The sequence below is a fragment of the Siphateles boraxobius genome, unplaced genomic scaffold (genome assembly GCF_051911475.1).
Source record: "Siphateles boraxobius isolate OS27281-9 unplaced genomic scaffold, OSU_SipBor_1 94, whole genome shotgun sequence".
Classification (NCBI taxonomy): Eukaryota; Metazoa; Chordata; class Actinopteri; order Cypriniformes; family Leuciscidae; genus Siphateles; species Siphateles boraxobius.
In genome coordinates, this window is record NW_027509224.1 from 940,001 (window position 1) to 957,918 (window position 17,918).

Sequence of the window (17,918 nt, forward strand, 5' to 3'; positions counted from 1 at the left end):
GTTTGTGTTTTCAAACCACCAAAACGCAGTTGTCGTGTAAATAAACGGCCAAAACGTTTGCCGCAACAATAACGGACAAATAAACAAAGGAAACTAAGGTTTGATAACTAAATGAACAACAGGTGAACTTCATTAGTGATTAACTGGCACACAGAGGAAACTACAACATACACATGGACGGAACAGAAACAAAACAAAAAAGAATATACACCTTACAAAAGTGTTATCATTATTATGTTATAGGGCTGCCCCCGACAAATTTTTTTGTAGTTGACTAGTAGTCGTTCATTTAAGCCATTAGTTGACTAATCGCACGTTAGTATTAATTAATTAATTAATTAAAATACATGGGGTCGGAATATATGCCTCGCGGTCAAGCACACACATAAAGCTCGCTGCAGAGCACTGGGAAAAGTAATCATTATGAGTGTGTTGGAAAAAATAGAAGGGGGACATTTGAATTGTTTATTAATAAACTAGTGTTTTCTGAGTCAGTGTCGCTGCAAAGATGAAGGGGACGATGATGACTCTTCATCTCCTCAGTATAGTAAATGCGCCTTTAGAGAGAAATGCACCTTTCATACGGATTACATAATCATAATATTTGAATTGGTTGGTTTAAAAGTAGACATTTCAAGCTTTCTATAGATTTATTTGTCTGTGAGGCAAGTAGCCTACAGTATATGCACTGAGTTTCGGTTCATTTATGTGATGCACTTCAGTTCACAGAGACCGAGACGGCAGAAAGCACGTCCTGTTTGTTTTCTTTATTTTACTGAAGCACAACGTTCTGTTGTTATTGTGAGTGTACACGAATAAAAGTAGTTTTGACAGTTTGGAATGATGTATTACTCTTATCTGTATAAAAAATTACGGAGTATTTTAAGTAAAAAAAAATTCAAGTGATGGCGCCAGCGATGTGATGCGGTAAAGTGATGCAGTGATCACACATTTATCTCGGTTAACGTTAAAGTGAGCGGCCATGTAAAGTTATTATTTATATGTTTCAAATGATAAGGCATATTTGAGGTCGATGGATGATTTAGGTTTCCTGGCCAACACACACTGTAATTACCACAAGGACCCGCCGCCGTTAACGATCTGTCCCTCATGGACTGAGTGACTTCACTTCCTGTGGTGTTTTTTTCTCTGCCTAACCGACTAATCAAATCTTGATCATTTAGTTGACTATTAGGGGGCAGCCCTATTCTTTTTTCAAAACAAATCTGCGGTCCTAGATTCTGATAAATACCTCCAGCTGTGCTAAAAAAACATTATGGGTGAATTCCAAAAGGGGACTTTGGGAAGGGGACACTATTTGTAGGGGCGTTCCACACAAAAGTGAAGACCTGAATCCCTTTAAGAAGGGTTCTTCCACAAGTCCATTAGCAAAAGGAACATACGATGGTCACTAAACAGATATCAATATTAACAGAATGAGTCAAGTGGTTTTGTTTTGTTTGTGACAAATTACGCACATTTAGCCGTGTCATACATTACATATGAAGTTTAAATACGCTTTATGGATAAGCTATGTGTTTAATCGTAGATACTTTAGGTAAATGTGACCACATGCAGGGTCCAATTGAGAGCAGAGAGGGAATACACACACACACACACACACACACACACACACACACACACACACACACACACACACACACACACACACACACACACACACACACACACACACACACACACACACACACACACACACACACACACACACATATATATAACCAGGGCTTAAAATTAACACTCACCAAGTGCCAAATGCGAGTGAAAATCAGTGTTGAACGGTGTCAATCACCAGTTGGCCGGTAATATTTTTATGAATCCTAACAATGCAATGTGCAATGTGAACAAACGTGAACAAACGTAAACGTGAACAAACGTGAATGATGCCTGGGAAAGTTGACGGACCAGTGCTGCATCACAATTTAAATATTCAAGGTCAAGAAAACGCAATAGGGAATTCAATTTTTTAATTGCGCACTGTGTGGAAAGTTTTGTGTGCGCACACATCCGAATCATGCGCCCCTAAAGCCGCAACTAAAGCCGCAACTAAGACAGCGCACAAATACTGAACAGGGCTGTTTCTTGTCTTGCACTTGAACGGACGAATTCACAAAACATATGTCAAAACTGCCCTTATCGGTGAGTGTCCGAGACGATTGAAAGTAAACAGAGAAAGATGTGTACCAGTATCAGTGTATTGGATCCGTGCATTATGTCTTAAAGTAATAATATTTCTGTTGCTTTTGTCTGTGTTTTTAATGTTAATCAAACATCAAAGAACAAAGAAAAAAATCACACAGCTCTTGACTGAATAAAGTTAATTTATAGAGTGACGACTATAAACAGTGTTATTTTACATTTGATTACTTCAATACTAATAATATATAAGACATATATATATATATATATATATATATATATATATTTATTTTTTTTAGCTGTGGTATCGAAATTGGAATAGAGAACAGTGAATTTTCATTAGTATATCAAATTTAGGTGTCATAACTGCCTGTTTTTGAAAATTGTATTTTCTGAAGTCACCGGCCATTGGCAGGTATGGAAAAAAGTTAGTTTTAGACCCTGCATATAACGCATATTTTAAAAATGTCATAATTAAATGTATATTTTTTCGCAATAATTATATTAAGCAATAATAAGAAATTCTAGCACTCTATTTTATAGTCCTTCCGCATGCAGATATTAATATAGTAATTATAATAACGGGGTAATAACTAGGCACTAACCCTGAACCAACCCCTAAACCTAAGCTTAACCCATGTAGTTACATGTGTCCACTACTTTCTTAGGTATGCACACTGTAAGTACATGCAAGTGCACACACTGCAAAATGAAGCGCGACCAGAATTATTGTTGTAAGAAAAGCTAATGGGGGGATTTTGCTGAACTGTGAATATAATGAGGAAATGACGTTGTCTTTCCTTTCTCCCTTCGCAAACGGCTTCATTATGACATGCAAGTGCTCTGCATAGGGATGCTCCGATTGGTATTTGCCCTTTATAGTAACATTTGTGCCATGAAATATCTGTTCATCAGCTACTGTGTGTGTATCACAGCACAGAACACATGCAGACCAATAACTAACTTTTATGTACATGGCAGGAACTAGATCTTTGGGAGGAATGTGTGTATTGATATAACATTTTAATGAAAGGGTAAGTGTTGGGGTTACGGTTATATTAGGGCTATATTAAATACTGAATATTATTTAATTTGCCAGATTAAGCTAAATTCTGGATTTTGTCCCCCAGACTATATCAAAGTAAAAAACACAAAACGCAGACGGGTGGGGTGGGGGTTGCCAGAAAGACAGCTGTTGTTATGACAACAGGTTTGGTGGCAGGCCCTGCAACGGGGATCTGAGGGGTGGGACGGCCCACACAGCATTACTAAATGAGTTGGTCTCTCTCTCTCTTGCACTCTTTCTCAAAGACTGATATATAACACTTTGCTCTAACACTATATGGGCAAATACGAGTTACATTTGTTGTAAGTTTGCATGCATGAATATCGTCACACTCCACCAGATGCAAATCTAAAGCAAATTTTCTCAGATACATCCTTGTAATAGGCAACATTTCAGCAGGTGACTGTGTGTGCATCCGTCCGTCTTTTTGTCTTTGCATGATTGTGTGTGTGTTGGTGTGAATGTTAGACGTTGTTTTGGTGATAAATGAAAGCCATCGTCCCTGACCCCAATCCCTAAAACAGGTCAACAGCCCCCACCACACACATCTTCACTCAAACAAATTAACACAGGCGTTTTCAAAAATCTGTCCATCCAATTTTCATTGGTAGCCGTGTAATAAGATTGTGTGTGTGTGTGTGTGTGTGTGTGTGTGTGAGATGGAGGAAGTGCTGTTTGGCCTCAGATGATCATGCTGGGTGAGCAGTCAACAGGAGGTGGAAATGGTCTTCATCTGACTAATATGAATGTGTGTTCAGTATATGTGTGCGCTGAAGAAATAAAAAATCGGTTCAAAAATCCATTATCTGGTTTATAAAATAATTAAATATCATTAGAACAAGATAAATTAGATAAATTTAACGTATTTTTTTTTTCAATTTAAACGTAATCCTCACATGTATTAAGGATATATGTTGTGTCCAGTTGGATGTTCATAAAGAGTTTTATGAAATAATCTTTCTAAATGACATCTTAAAGCTCAATATTCAAATCCAATAATGCCTCCGTCTACACAAATAAAAAAAAAACATAAATACTCCTACTACTACACATACCAGTACAACACGGTCAGAGCAATAACCTAATAAACCTACACACTGAGTCTATATAAATTTCATTATCATTGTGAATGAATAAATAACAGCCATAAACTCACCTTTTAAACAGCTTTGCCACTGTTTCCAGCCCTTTGAGCTGATTCACACAGTTTTCTTGAGAGTAAAATCCTTCGTAAGTATAATTCCATGTCCTTGGGCTCAAGCAGTCTTGCTTGCTGTCAAACACACACACACACACACAACTTGAGGCTGACTCTCAAAGTCAGGCTGAGCGTCCACACCTCTATGAGATCAGAGAGAGAGAGAGAGAGAGAGAGAGAGAGAGAGAGAGAGAGAGAGAGAGAGAGAGAGAGAGAGAGAGAGAGAGAGAGAGAGAGAGAGAGAGAGAGAGAGCGAGCGAGCATATATCCGATGATCATTCTCCTGATGCACCACCATGTCACAAGACACACACACAGTCGATTATATTTTGTGATGCAGTAACTGGATCACAGTTAATGCTGCGGGCAATGCAAATTGTAAAATGACTGGAACATAAAAAGAGTTTGAGAGAAAGAAAGTTGGAGAGAACCGGAGGGGTTAAGAAAGCTAGAAAAGAGCCAAGGGCGAACTGTCATCCTCACTACACACACATGCACACAATTGGGTCACTTTAAAGAGGCTACACATACATAAATAGATCTGAAAACAGTCTGAGATAGACGTAGAGATGGGATTTCTGCTCAGCGCTCAGTCAGGAGTCAATGCTTTGAAAACACAAATACTCAGGGTGTAACTGTAAGAATCAGACACTTGGTTGACCTTCAGTCAACAGAAGAGAAGAAAAAACTTCACCTCACACACATAAACACCCTCCAGAGGAAATCTGTGAAATTGTATGAGACGCAAAACATTGTCATGGTGTAAAACATGGGCATTGTTTGGATAACTGTTGCACACTCTTGAGGAAAGTCCCTCAGTACAGTCCAACAGTCATTCCCGCTTCCTGATACTTAAGTGTTTCCATCACACTTCAGTTTTATACTAAAACACACACACCTAACATATTTACGACCTTAATCATGACAAAAGATACAATGCAGCATAAATAATAATAAATGTCCTTGTAAAAATTCCATAAGCACATAGACACACCCGCAAAGGGCACACAGGGGCAACACTATTTGAGTTTGTGTGAGATTCAGGTTATTATGAGGTCTGGCAAAAACATTTAGCTTTATGTTTCCCACGTAGGGTGGCTACGTGGGAAACATAAAGCTAAAACTTGTAACTAATTAATCATACAGGTTTCTGTGATTAATTGTAGATAAAAAATTTAAAAAAAGTTTACACATTGTATTTTGCTAAATTAAAGTTGAACCAGTATTAGGCATATTTTTAATAATACTTTTTTAATAATATTTTTTGCTAAGCACTATAGTATGTCATATACCAATACATTAAAAAAAATCTGAAGCTCATCAGGAGTTTGGCATATAAACAGTGAATATGATACGCACTGTAAACCCCTTGGGTAGGATTAGGGGTGTGGAGTGCGTGCGTATTACATGCCATAAAGTGCGTATCATATGCACGTGAAAACTACGTATCATATGCACGCAAAAACTATTTTTGGCGTATGAATGGCATGAGAAATAAAATTTGTGCTATAGATACGCACTTTCATGAGATCGGGCTGTTTCTTCTGTCTCTCCTCCCTAGACTCCAGTGACGAGTAATGCCGAGTTCAGACTGCATGATTTTCAAAATAATTGTGTCACTGTTGTTTTCACACTGCATGACTATCTGGGGTAACATTCAGTTGCTGGTGTGTTCGCACTGCACGATGGATCGGCGACAGGAGGTTTCACACTGCATGACTTTACAAAAGAAAGAATCGCCGACAACTTCTTCCTGGTCTGCAAACTACGTTTCACAACCAAACAAACGTGAGAAGTGATAAGGAAATAACGGAAGATCAGCGTGCGTGAGACCGGAGTTCTCGCGCGACACTGAATTTGTAATTAAAAATTATAGCCTACAAGAAGATTGCGATCCAAATTGTCTGTGCGCTGATTTGCAGCGAAAATGAGAAAAATAAACAGTTTATGCAGGAGTAAATGGTTGGGAAGACGAGGGGAGCAAGGACTGTGTTTTGCAAAGAGAGTTGGGGGTAAATAAATAATTTTACAAATGTCCTGCTGTTGCTGCTGGTCATGCAAATGTTTGTGCTTTGTTTCTGTTTGATATAAATTGTAAATATAGGCCTATCTATTAAAATACTGATATTCTGGTCTATAACTCCTCCCTGAACATCCTGCTGTCCTGTATCTTGCTCTCTCATTGGCTGTCGGTCATCGCCGATGTAGTTTTCAGTCAGAACACATTCACACAGCAGGATTGTGAATCGCCGACAGGTCCAGATATTTAGCATGCCAAATATCTCATGGGCGTCAGTGACTCGTCGGTGATTCTCTCAGATCGCGTCTTTGCTCATTCACACTGCGTGATTGTCACTCGCGTGAACGAGGACCGATTTGCCTGTGATTTCAGGCATTTTTCTGCAATTTCTCAAAACCTGTCAGCGAGCCAAAATCTGGACTAAAATCGTGCAGTCTGAACTCGGCTTAAGCCAAATCAGAACAAGATTATCACCATCACGGACCTAGGGAAGTTAATAAGGAGACAATTGGTTCACTGGTAATATTACCACAACACAACACAAGTCAGAGCCAGCATTGCAGCCACCAATCACACCAACCAACTTATATATAAACCCTTTGTCAAATAAAGTGCCCTGTGGGGTAAAATTCTACTGCATATTGTGTCAGCGCTTTATTTCTCCTGCCACAAATGGTGGAGAATGTGGGCAGCAATGTAAAGGGTGAGAACATATTCAGAAAATTATGAAGATGTTTTCTTCCATTACAGAGACTCTCTCTCTCTCTCTCTCTCTCTCTCTCTCTCTCTCTCTCTCTCTCTCTCTCTCTCTCTCAACATGGATGACATCGTCCACCAACTGACATTACCCTCCACTAGAAGCAGTTCACTGAACAGATGGAATAATAAGGCGAGGGCGGATTTGATTAGAAACCGCATTTCACACTGAGATCCCCAAACCCAATGCCTGAGCTAATCAGTTCTTAGTTGACAGAGCAAGATCATATGGAGGAATACTTGCATACATAAAAAGTGGTGGCCAGAGGCTGAATACTAGTTCCCTTTCTCACTAGGCAAGTGTAGTGTTAAGTGTTAAGGCGTACAGAGTCCATCAGTCAGGACGTAGACGGGTTGAGCAGATCTATTAAAACCTGCTAAAGTGGTGGGACAAACCAGTTAAGTCAATTCTCTGATGTTTTTTCTGAGTTTCCTTGAAAGACTAATGTTTTACATATTGCATTAAGAAAAACTGTGAGGCAGCAACCCTACCTGGTCCTAGAGCACATAGAGAGTCTGGGCCAAGCTTGCTACATCTTGAAATTTGACCTCGGAAAAAGGTTATTTGGCACACCAAAGGCATACTAAGTGAAAGTTGGCATTATAGGGTACCAACTTCCAGACTGCACGGGGCAGCCTTCATGTTCCACTGCATGATAGACATTCTTTTCTAGTCTGCCCTTTAACAGACCTTACCAAGAAAGGGACAGCCAGACTTACTCATGGATAATTATCAAAGGGTGAAGAACCACCATCATGCTTTCCTTGTCAAACTACAATGGCTGTTAAACATATTAAACAGTAGACTCCACTGTTTTTAATGTAAATAGACAATGGTTTTATTCAGAGATTCACGTGAATGTATTTTAGAAATTGTGTCTAGTATTAAACTTAAGCCGGTGACACACTTAACAACTGTAAGGCCTTTTTTTTATGGCTTACTGTTCTTTTAAATGTCTTATATAGCTTTTTGTTAATTGGCTTGTTGCCAATACAAGCTTTTTGTTAACACATAATTAATTGTATGTGTAACAATGTGCAAAGAATAAAAAGGACGAAGAAGTCAAGTCAGCGAGGTTTCAGAATCTTTATTAGTTTCTTTCATAAACTATAATGCTCCTGCACATTCAATATAACACAAGTGTCACGGGTCAGGCTGTGTCACCGGACCCTCTCTGTTGTTTGTTTTGGTCCTGTAATTTCTGCAGCTCGTGACGGTGGCAATTAGCGCAATAACGAGCTGATCTTCCCCACCTGCCGCTCGTTTTCTCTACCCTTTATATCCCCAGCTGTGTCTACCAGTGTTTGTCAGTGGATTGTTTTATGTCGCATGTGCGTTTCTGGTCTGTTTGTGTTAGCTGTGCTACTTACCAGTGATCTGTGTTCAGGATACCTAGACATGCGGATCGGTGCAGGACTGTTCGTCTGCTGGTCCCTGTCCTCGTCTATTGCTGGACATTTCAGGGTTCTCTCTGTCTGACGGTGGTCTCCGCTTCTCTTCACGTCCGCAGGATTGCGGGCTGTTCTCTCTGGAGCCGCCGATCGGAGAGGCTTCACTATTATTCAGTGTGACATGGAATTTATTATATTATTCACTAAGTTTTCTAATAAACTTTTCTCTTCTCCTCGCTGCATTTGAGTCCTCCTCTTATCAATACTCCAGGCCTCACGACAACAAGGCTTTGTGCTCAGCGACTCCCTCCTTTTCCCAAGTCTGCCGGCTGTATTTATCCCATCTCTCCGCCAATCACTGGAATTACAAACAGGTGTAAATCATTATGCACTTGACTCAGTCCTCACCATTCGTCTCCGCACTCGCTTTCCCCATGCAGACACCGTATTGCCATGCCCCCCCTCACCACATACCCTCACCATCCGGTTGGTGCGACCGGGCAGGGGTGAGAACACATCTGCAACTCTTCTACCCCCGGGACCAGAGCGAGCGGATTGACTGGGATAGCTGCTTCTGGTCCGAGATTATACTCTACCGAAATTGCTGTTGCTAGCTCGACCGATGTCCCCTCATTCAAGCGTTTTAGCAGGTTGAGGTGATAAAGTTGACATGCACCACCCCTGACCATCCACCTTACCTCATAATCGAGATCCCCAACTCGCCCTGTGACCACAAATGGTCCTTGTCACTTGGTGAGTAATTAAGAGCTGGAGGTCGGAAGCAATACAAGCACTTTCTCTCCCAGTGTAAAATTTTAACCAACATGCACTGGTTCAAGTCAGATGGCGACCAGTCTGCACTGCACCGCATGAAGTCAAACACGCCTATAATTTTCGCATTCAGTGTGGACAAATTGCTTGTCACTGGAATCTTATCAAATTGCACCTGGTTAAAGTATAATGTGCAAGTCAAAATATAATAGAAGTCGGCACAATGTTGCTATCTACCATTTAGAACATTTCAGTTTATTTAGATTAAATGACTCATCTGCCCACTGATAACGTCAAAACATTTTCAGTGACTAGCTTGTTAAAACAAATAAGCCACACATTTCAGATAAAATCATGAGCAGGAAATGGATCATAATGTGACATCAGCTAAAATATACTATTGAATAATTTGCCATAGTGTTGGGAGGGGGATGACAGTTATCTTGTTCTTCTGATTGGCTACGAGCCATTGAGTGATTCATTGATTACTCATCAGAAAGACTCTCGACAGCCAAACAACAGTGAGCATGAGTGCTCTGTTTACAGGCCAGGTGACTACCGCAACAGCACGTTCACATTGCAACAGGAAGCTCCCTACTTCCTGCTCCGGATTTCTGGAGATTGGGAAGCAAACAAGATGTGATGTCATCTTGGAGAGACCTCAGTCATATGGTAATTAATGGATATGACCTCAAAACTTTTTATACTGACTTACAAACAAACATCAATCCTTCACAATCACGCTGCTGTACATTATTACTGTTACTTATTACTGAAAAAGTGCATTAAACACATACACAGGAGCTACATATATGGAGCACATAAAAAGCTCATTTTAGGGACAGAGGCAGAAATAGACAGCGGTTTTTAACACACACTTATAAAAATGGTGTGGGTAAGCCAGTATTGGGATCCCATGTGTTTGGTATTAAAATCTGAAACCACAGTCACTAAAATACAACCCAAATAAAACTGAAGTCAAAAGTATCACTGGACTCTGCAATGGGGTTTCCTAGTTGGATTATCTTTCAAGGTTTGCTTGTGCATAGAGATATTAACTTTAGATTTGTGACTGATTGATGTCTGTACAAAACTCAGCACAACAATGCTAGTGTATTGAGGCTCCAAGGAAGTTGCTATGTGGTTCCTAAAGGATACTTAGAGGCTCTAAGTGAGTTGCTAGAAAGTTGTGGTTGACTGTCAGGGTGTTGCTGTGCAACAATAAAAATGTATTCACATGCTTGATGTCAGAAAGCTGTGGATGGGCATGCGGCTTAGTTTCAATTATAATTTTTCAGTAAGGATGAGAGTTGAGGATGAGTTAAAGTTATGCTTTTTTCATAGTATAGATATGTTTTATCTGGGTTTTGTTTTTAATCATACTAAGATAAGTAAATTATTGTCTTTTTTCTACATTATGACCATTTCTGTATGTGGTTCAGGGCTCTGATCATTCAGATCAAATATTTTGAAAATGAAAATTGTGAATACTTCATAATAGACACAAGTCTCTCCCTGTCCCAACAAATCTGAAATGTGAAAACACGAAGAGAGAGAAAGTCTGTAATTCATTTGGGCTTGGTTTTCTGCTTTCATTGTTGGCTGGACGACCAAAACCATTAAACAGGAGAGCACATGTCTGACTAATGAAGGGTTATCTGTGTCAAAACTCCTCTTAGACATGTATACGAGTTCACAAAGAAGTAACAGGGCCCAGATGTTTGTCGAGCTAAAAGTATGAATATCTCAAAATGTAAAAAATGTCCTGACACAGCAGTCTGAGACACAAACAGACAGCAGATGAACCAAATATTCTCTCTAAACTTCCTTCTGCCTTCAACAGAAAAACTCCCATTTTTATTGTTATTTATTAATTATTTATTCTGTGGGTGGTTGTCAGGTTGTTACTAGATGGTTCCTACAGTGTAATAGATGATTTGTTAGGTGGATACAAGGTTGGTAAACCTGACATACTCATGGATAAGTTATTTTTTGTACAAAAAAAAAGTTAACTGTTAGTGAACATCCGATGCCGCCCACCATGCACACTTTACTCTCAATAACAAAAATCGACACGCAACAATAATGACAGCGGTGAGAAAACAGCTGCTAAGAAAGCATCTGATCATAGCGAGGAGGATATGTTTGCACCAGCTCTGCAGTTTGGCACATTTATTTATATAGCATTTTTATACAATGTATGAATTTAAAGCAAGCAGCTTTACAGTATTAAACATGAAAAAAAAGTGTCAGTGTCTCTTACAGTTAGAATTTCAACTTCGGTTTCTTCTATAAAGCGGCTCTCCAATGTGTTCATGTTTTCACTTGCGAAGATTTCGACGTCAAAGAAGGCGGATTGTGTAATTGCCAAGGACCAATGGAAGTTCGAAGGTGTTTATTAACAGGAGAAAACTTTTCTGGAAAGTTCGCGTTGGCAAGTTTTTTCAAACTCCTAAAACAAACTCCTAGGAAACTTTGTTTTGACCTGATTTTTTATTTTTTTCAACATTATTTCACACCAGTTTAAGTTTTGTGGTCTTAAGAAGTCCATCCTGGACTTTTTTTGTGTGCATTGTCAAAAACCATCATGTAAAAGCCAGGAAATCTTAAGACTGTGATTGTTTAGTTAGTATTGCCAAAAAACACAGGGCTTCTTCTTTCAAAGGGATTCAGTAATAGACATGATCCAGTTTAACTGAAGCTGTACAGAGTCTAAATAATAGAGTATAAATATTTGCTTACACATGCTTTAGAGATCCAACACATGTTGTGACTGCAGGTTGAGTTTAATTTATATCCTGGACTGTGTCCTGTAATACACAGATCAACACGATGAACTGCTGCAGGCAGATCTGCTGTAGCACTGCATGCTGCGCAGACACGCAGTGTGTGTGTGTGTGTGTGTGTGTGTGTGTGTGTGTGTGTGTGTGTGTGTGTGTGTGTGTGTGTGTGTGTGTGTGTGTGTGTGTGTGAGAGACACAGATGGTGAACCTGTGAGTCATCTCTCTGTTCTGCACATAAAAAAGTCTTAAAATTCTCATTCTGATCTCATATTTCTTGAGTATTTTATTTCATTTAGGAGCTGTTGTTTTACAGAGCATGAAATCATCATCTCTTTAGATGTCACTTGTTGCTACAGGTTTCTTTCAGAAGAGATCTAACAGTAGCATGAACACTGGCAGTGCAGGTCACAGAACAGGGGCCCATTATCACAATATTTTGAACAAGTATACATCCCCGCTAGATTACATTTTGAGACTCTTAACAGTGCGTGTCCACAGTGGTGGGAGAAATCTAACAGTGTTGTAGATTATCAGTGTATAAACTATCAGTGTTGTTGACTAGACAAGACCAGACTTAAGACAGAGACTTGAAGGGTCTGAACGCTTCAGACAGTGTAAATATTCTTTGGGGTGAACGAAATTAGGGTCACTCGAACCTTCACAGTGGATCATATGCACGAGTTAGCACAGATCATAAAACATGTCTGTCCAAATGCTCCCAAGCCCACGACAAGAAAATATTGCCTTGGAAATAATCTTTAATTGTTTTCAGTACACGGCCGATATAATCATATAATTATATATATATATATATATATATATATATATATATATATATATATATATATATATATATATATATAGTAAAGTTAAAGATACTGTGTTAGTTTAATGGACTATTGTTAAACAGTCACAGTGAAAACATCCAAATTGCATATGAAATTGCAATTAAATATAGTAATAGGCCAATGTAAACAATTTATGTATGCACTAAATCCAGCAGAAACTCTGGCACGGTTGTCAGGCTTTGAAACGCTCATGACAGACCGGCTGCTGTCTGGCACTTTTACTCAACATTTGCATACAGTTTAGCATTTCTCAACTTTTGGACACTCTAAACCACTCTCAATGCTTTCTCTGATCCACTGTCAATCCCTCAATCCCCAGTGCAAGTGTATAAGTGACACATACTCCAGGGAATTTGGGGAAATTTTTATTTAGAATGTTATTGTATGATGTCATTTCTGTCAAGCGTTTTTGTACTGGGGTCCATGAGATCCTAGTTACAGCGCTGTATCTCGACAATGTCTCAGGTTTACCAGATTGAGCAATAAAATTCCCCTCTGGGTGAGCAATTCAATGTGGTGTGAAAAAACAAAGTGATGAATGACTAATTACATTAGCTATAAAATTACAAACATGGTGCTGTTAGCTCTCGGCTCTAATGTTAGCTAAAACCAAGGTACTGTAAACATACCACAGAAAAGAGTGGTCGACAACCGTTACTAACCAAGTTTATGACCCAGGTGCTCCCAACATTACCCTGAGGGGACAATCAACAACTAGAAGATTCGAAAGGTCTGTATTTGAATTTGTTACAAATAGTACAGGTCCTTCTCAAAAAATTAGCATATTGTGATAAAGTTCATTATTTTCTATAATGTAATGATAAAAATTAAACTTTCATATATTTTAGATTCATTGCACACCAACTGAAATATTTCAGGTCTTTTATTGTTTTAATACTGATGATTTGGGCATACAGCTCATGAAAACCCAAAATTCCTATCTCAAAAAATTAGCATATTTCATCCGACCAATAAAAGAAGTGTTTTTAATACAAAAAAAAAAAAAGTCAACCTTCAAATAATTATGTTCAGTTATGCACTCAATACTTGGTCGGGAATCCTTTTGCAGAAATGACTGCTTCAATGCGGCGTGGCATGGAGGCAATCAGCCTGTGGCACTGCTGAGGTGTTATGGAGGCCCAGGATGCTTCGATAGCGGCCTTAAGCTCATCCAGAGTGTTGGGTCTTGCGTCTCTCAACTTTCTCTTCACAATATCCCACAGATTCTCTATGGGGTTCAGGTCAGGAGAGTTGGCAGGCCAATTGAGCACAGTAATACCATGGTCAGTAAACCATTTACCAGTGGTTTTGGCACTGTGAGCAGGTGCCAGGTCGTGCTGAAAAATGAAATCTTCATCTCCATAAAGCTTTTCAGCAGATGGAAGCATGAAGTGCTCCAAAATCTCCTGATAGCTAGCTGCATTGACCCTGCCCTTTATAAAACACAGTGGACCAACACCAGCAGCTGACATGGCACCCCAGACCATCACTGACTGTGGGTACTTGACACTGGACTTTGGGCATTTTGGCATTTCCTTCTCGCCAGTCTTCCTCCAGACTCTGGCACCTTGACTTCCGAATGACATGCAAAATTTGCTTTCATCCGAAAAAAGTACTTTGGACCACTGAGCAACAGTCCAGTGCTGCTTCTCTGTAGCCCAGGTCAGGCGCTTCTGCCGCTGTTTCTGGTACAAAAGTGGCTTGACCTGGGGAATGCGGCACCTGTAGCCCATTTCCTGCACACGCCTGTGCACGGTGGCTCTGGATGTTTCTACTCCAGACTCAGTCCACTGCTTCCGCAGGTCCCCCAAGGTCTGGAATCGGTCCTTCTCCACAATCTTCCTCAGGGTCCGGTCACCTCTTCTCGTTGTGCAGCATTTTTTGCCACACTTTTTCCTTCCCACAGACTTCCCACTGAGGTGCCTTGATACAGCACTCTGGGAACAGCCTATTTGTTCAGAAATTTCTTTCTGTGTCTTACCCTCTTGCTTGAGGGTGTCAATGATGGCCTTCTGGACAGCAGTCAGGTCGGCAGTCTTACCCATGATTGCGGTTTTGAGTAATGAAACAGGCTGGGAGTTTTTAAAAGCCTCAGGAATCTTTTGCAGGTGTTTAGAGTTAATTAGTTGATTCAGATGATTAGGTTAATAGCTCGTTTAGAGACCCTTTTCATGATATGCTAATTTTTTGAGATAGGAATTTGGGGTTTTCATGAGCTGTATGCCAAAATCATCAGTATTAAAACAATAAAAGACCTGAAATATTTCAGTTGGTGTGCAATGAATCTAAAATATATGAAAGTTACATTTTTATCATTACATTATGGAAAATAATTAACTTTATCACAATATGCTAATTTTTTGAGAAGGACCTGTAGATTATTATGTCTGTTAAAAAATCTAAATAAATGTAGAAACTCACAGAGACCATGCATTATTATTTTTTGGCTTTTCTCTTGAAAGTGACATTTAAAGTATTTTGTTGGACCCCTTTTGATATTCTTTTGACTAAGAAATGTTGCACATACTTGTCAACTAACTCTCATTAGAGTATTGGTAGACTGTCTGCCTAATATCTGCTAACTCTTTATTGTGATGGTCCTCAACAGACCTTCTACAGACTGTAACTTTGCAACTGCATGTCAACTTATTCTACTAACCCTATTTTTCACTAACCCAAACCTACCACTTACCGTCTTTTAATACTCTAATGAGAGTTAGTTGACATGTTGGTGCAACGTTACTTATAGTCAAAAAAGTGTCTAAAGGGGACCATCGAAATAAAGTGTAACCAGAATTTTTATGTAACGTGCCTCTGCAAAAACAAAAATGAGAAGGAATATTATTGCTAGGTGTAAATTTTATTTCAGCTGCGCAAATTCATTAAATATATTTCATGGTTACTGCATGTCATGAATATTCTGTAGAAGTGAAGGGTTGCGTCTTGGAGCGCTTTCAGACCTGTAGATAGTTTGCTTTATTCTGAAACAACAGATTGTTATAACGTTACCTTTTGCCTTGGTTTAGTTTGCTTTCATAATGCATTTCAAATCGTATCAAAAATGCATTAATTGTAAAACTGTCCTCTCATTGGTCAGAATGCACTCTTTTATGTTATGGGATTCTACTTTAGTGTTCACCCATCAAGATGAGGACTAGCTGTTGCCACACACACACACACACACACACACACACACACACACACACACACACACACACACACACACACACACACACACACACACACACACACACACACACACACACACACACACACACACACACACACACACAACACACACACACACACACACGTATATTAGCCTTGATTCAGTCACACTTTAGATTAGGGTCCGATTCTCACTAACTAACTATTAACACTTTTGCCTCAATAAACAATAAAGTTGCTTATTAATATTTAATAAGGTAGTTGTTAAGTTTAGGTGTTCGGTAGGATTAAGAGATGTAGAATAAGATCATGCAGAATAAGGCATAAATATAATAAACAGCCAATATCCTAGTGATATGTATGCCTATAAGCAACTATAGTTAATAGTGAGAATTAGACCCTAAACTAAAGTGTTACCTTTGATTCCCACTCTAAAAGTTAAAAATGAATAAAACATAATTTTTCAGAGTGGGAATCAAGGCTTTTTTTGGGCCAGCATTCTTGCAATGCTCCAGTTTTAGAAAAGATCAATTACACAACATTTTAAGAACTTCAGTTTTCAACTGCGATAACTAATGTGCTTAGTTATGCACAATTAGACACTGCTGCTTTTTATCACATTTCCTATTATGAATTATGACACATCTCGATTTGTCGCTCCAGAGTCTGTGATTAGTTGGAGCGAGACCACCAGGCGATATCAGTGCAGATATTTGTGCAGGCACCGATTCACATACGATATTTTTTTGTATAGCTGTATAAATGTGTAAAAATGTGGCCCATATCAGATTCCAGGGTCAACAGATCATGGTCCTCGACTGACCCGCATGCGCAAAAGAGGGAAAAAAGAGGTCACGCAGCACACTGTCATACGGAAGTAAACAGGGAAGACATTAAAGTAAGTGATTTATTTATAGCGTGATCAGCTGCGGAAGACAGCAAATTTATGCGCAAACAATATAAAGAAAAAAAGACGAGTGTGCGAAAAAAGAGACGCGACGTTGCTCTAGAGCCCGAATCAGAGTCACAAAAAAAAAGGATCAGATTCCATGAGGTTTGTGTCGTTCACACTGTCATGACAAAAAATCATAGAAATCAGATTTGGGCCGCATTTACCTGAGGTCTGAACGCACACTTAGATACTTCTCATGAAGTTAGCCAAACCTGGTGACATCTTTGGATCCTGCAGCTGTTTGGTTTATGTCTTTCATTTCTAAAAGTTCATGATGACATTCACGTGGCACCCTAAGGCTAAACCAAACACGACCACACCCACACAAATCTTTAATAGGGTCTCGGTGACACACCTCCCTTTGAAACCAAATCTCAACTGAAAACAACTGTAATGTCCACCCTTACACAAAACACACACAAACCTCTTTAATCTGACACATACCGGTCCGTCTCAGCTCCCAGTCACACACGGCTCTGATCGTCAGATACGCTGCTGGGCTCGTCTTTCGCCTTAAGTGTGTCACTAATATAGGACAGCTGAACCTTTAGCGACTAAATACAACCTATACAGCCTCTTCTCTCTCAGCTCTCGTTCTCCTCGCCCCAGAACTCCCCAAGGTGCTGTCACAGAATACAGCAAACTAGGACGAAAGACAGGAGGAAAGAGAGCATCAGTTCTAGAAGCAGAGTAAGAGTGTTCTCCTTTCAGAGAAAATCCAACTAAAATGTAACTAATTCACTCGTAACGACCCACACACTCACTCAATACATATCTCCAGAGATCAACCTCTGCTTTTTTAAC

General features: G+C 39.5%; 1 protein-coding gene across 1 annotated transcript in view; it reads right to left on the minus strand.

Annotated features, from left to right (window-relative positions):
• LOC143733279 (pleckstrin homology domain-containing family G member 1) overlaps nt 1-4,727 on the minus strand; it is a 62,301-nt gene extending 57,574 nt beyond the window's left edge. Inside the window, exon 1 of the mRNA XM_077224922.1 lies at nt 4,383-4,727. The gene's annotated coding sequence lies outside the window, so the exon portion shown is untranslated. The remainder of the gene's footprint in view (nt 1-4,382) is intronic.
• Between the last annotated feature and the right edge of the window lie 13,191 nt (nt 4,728-17,918).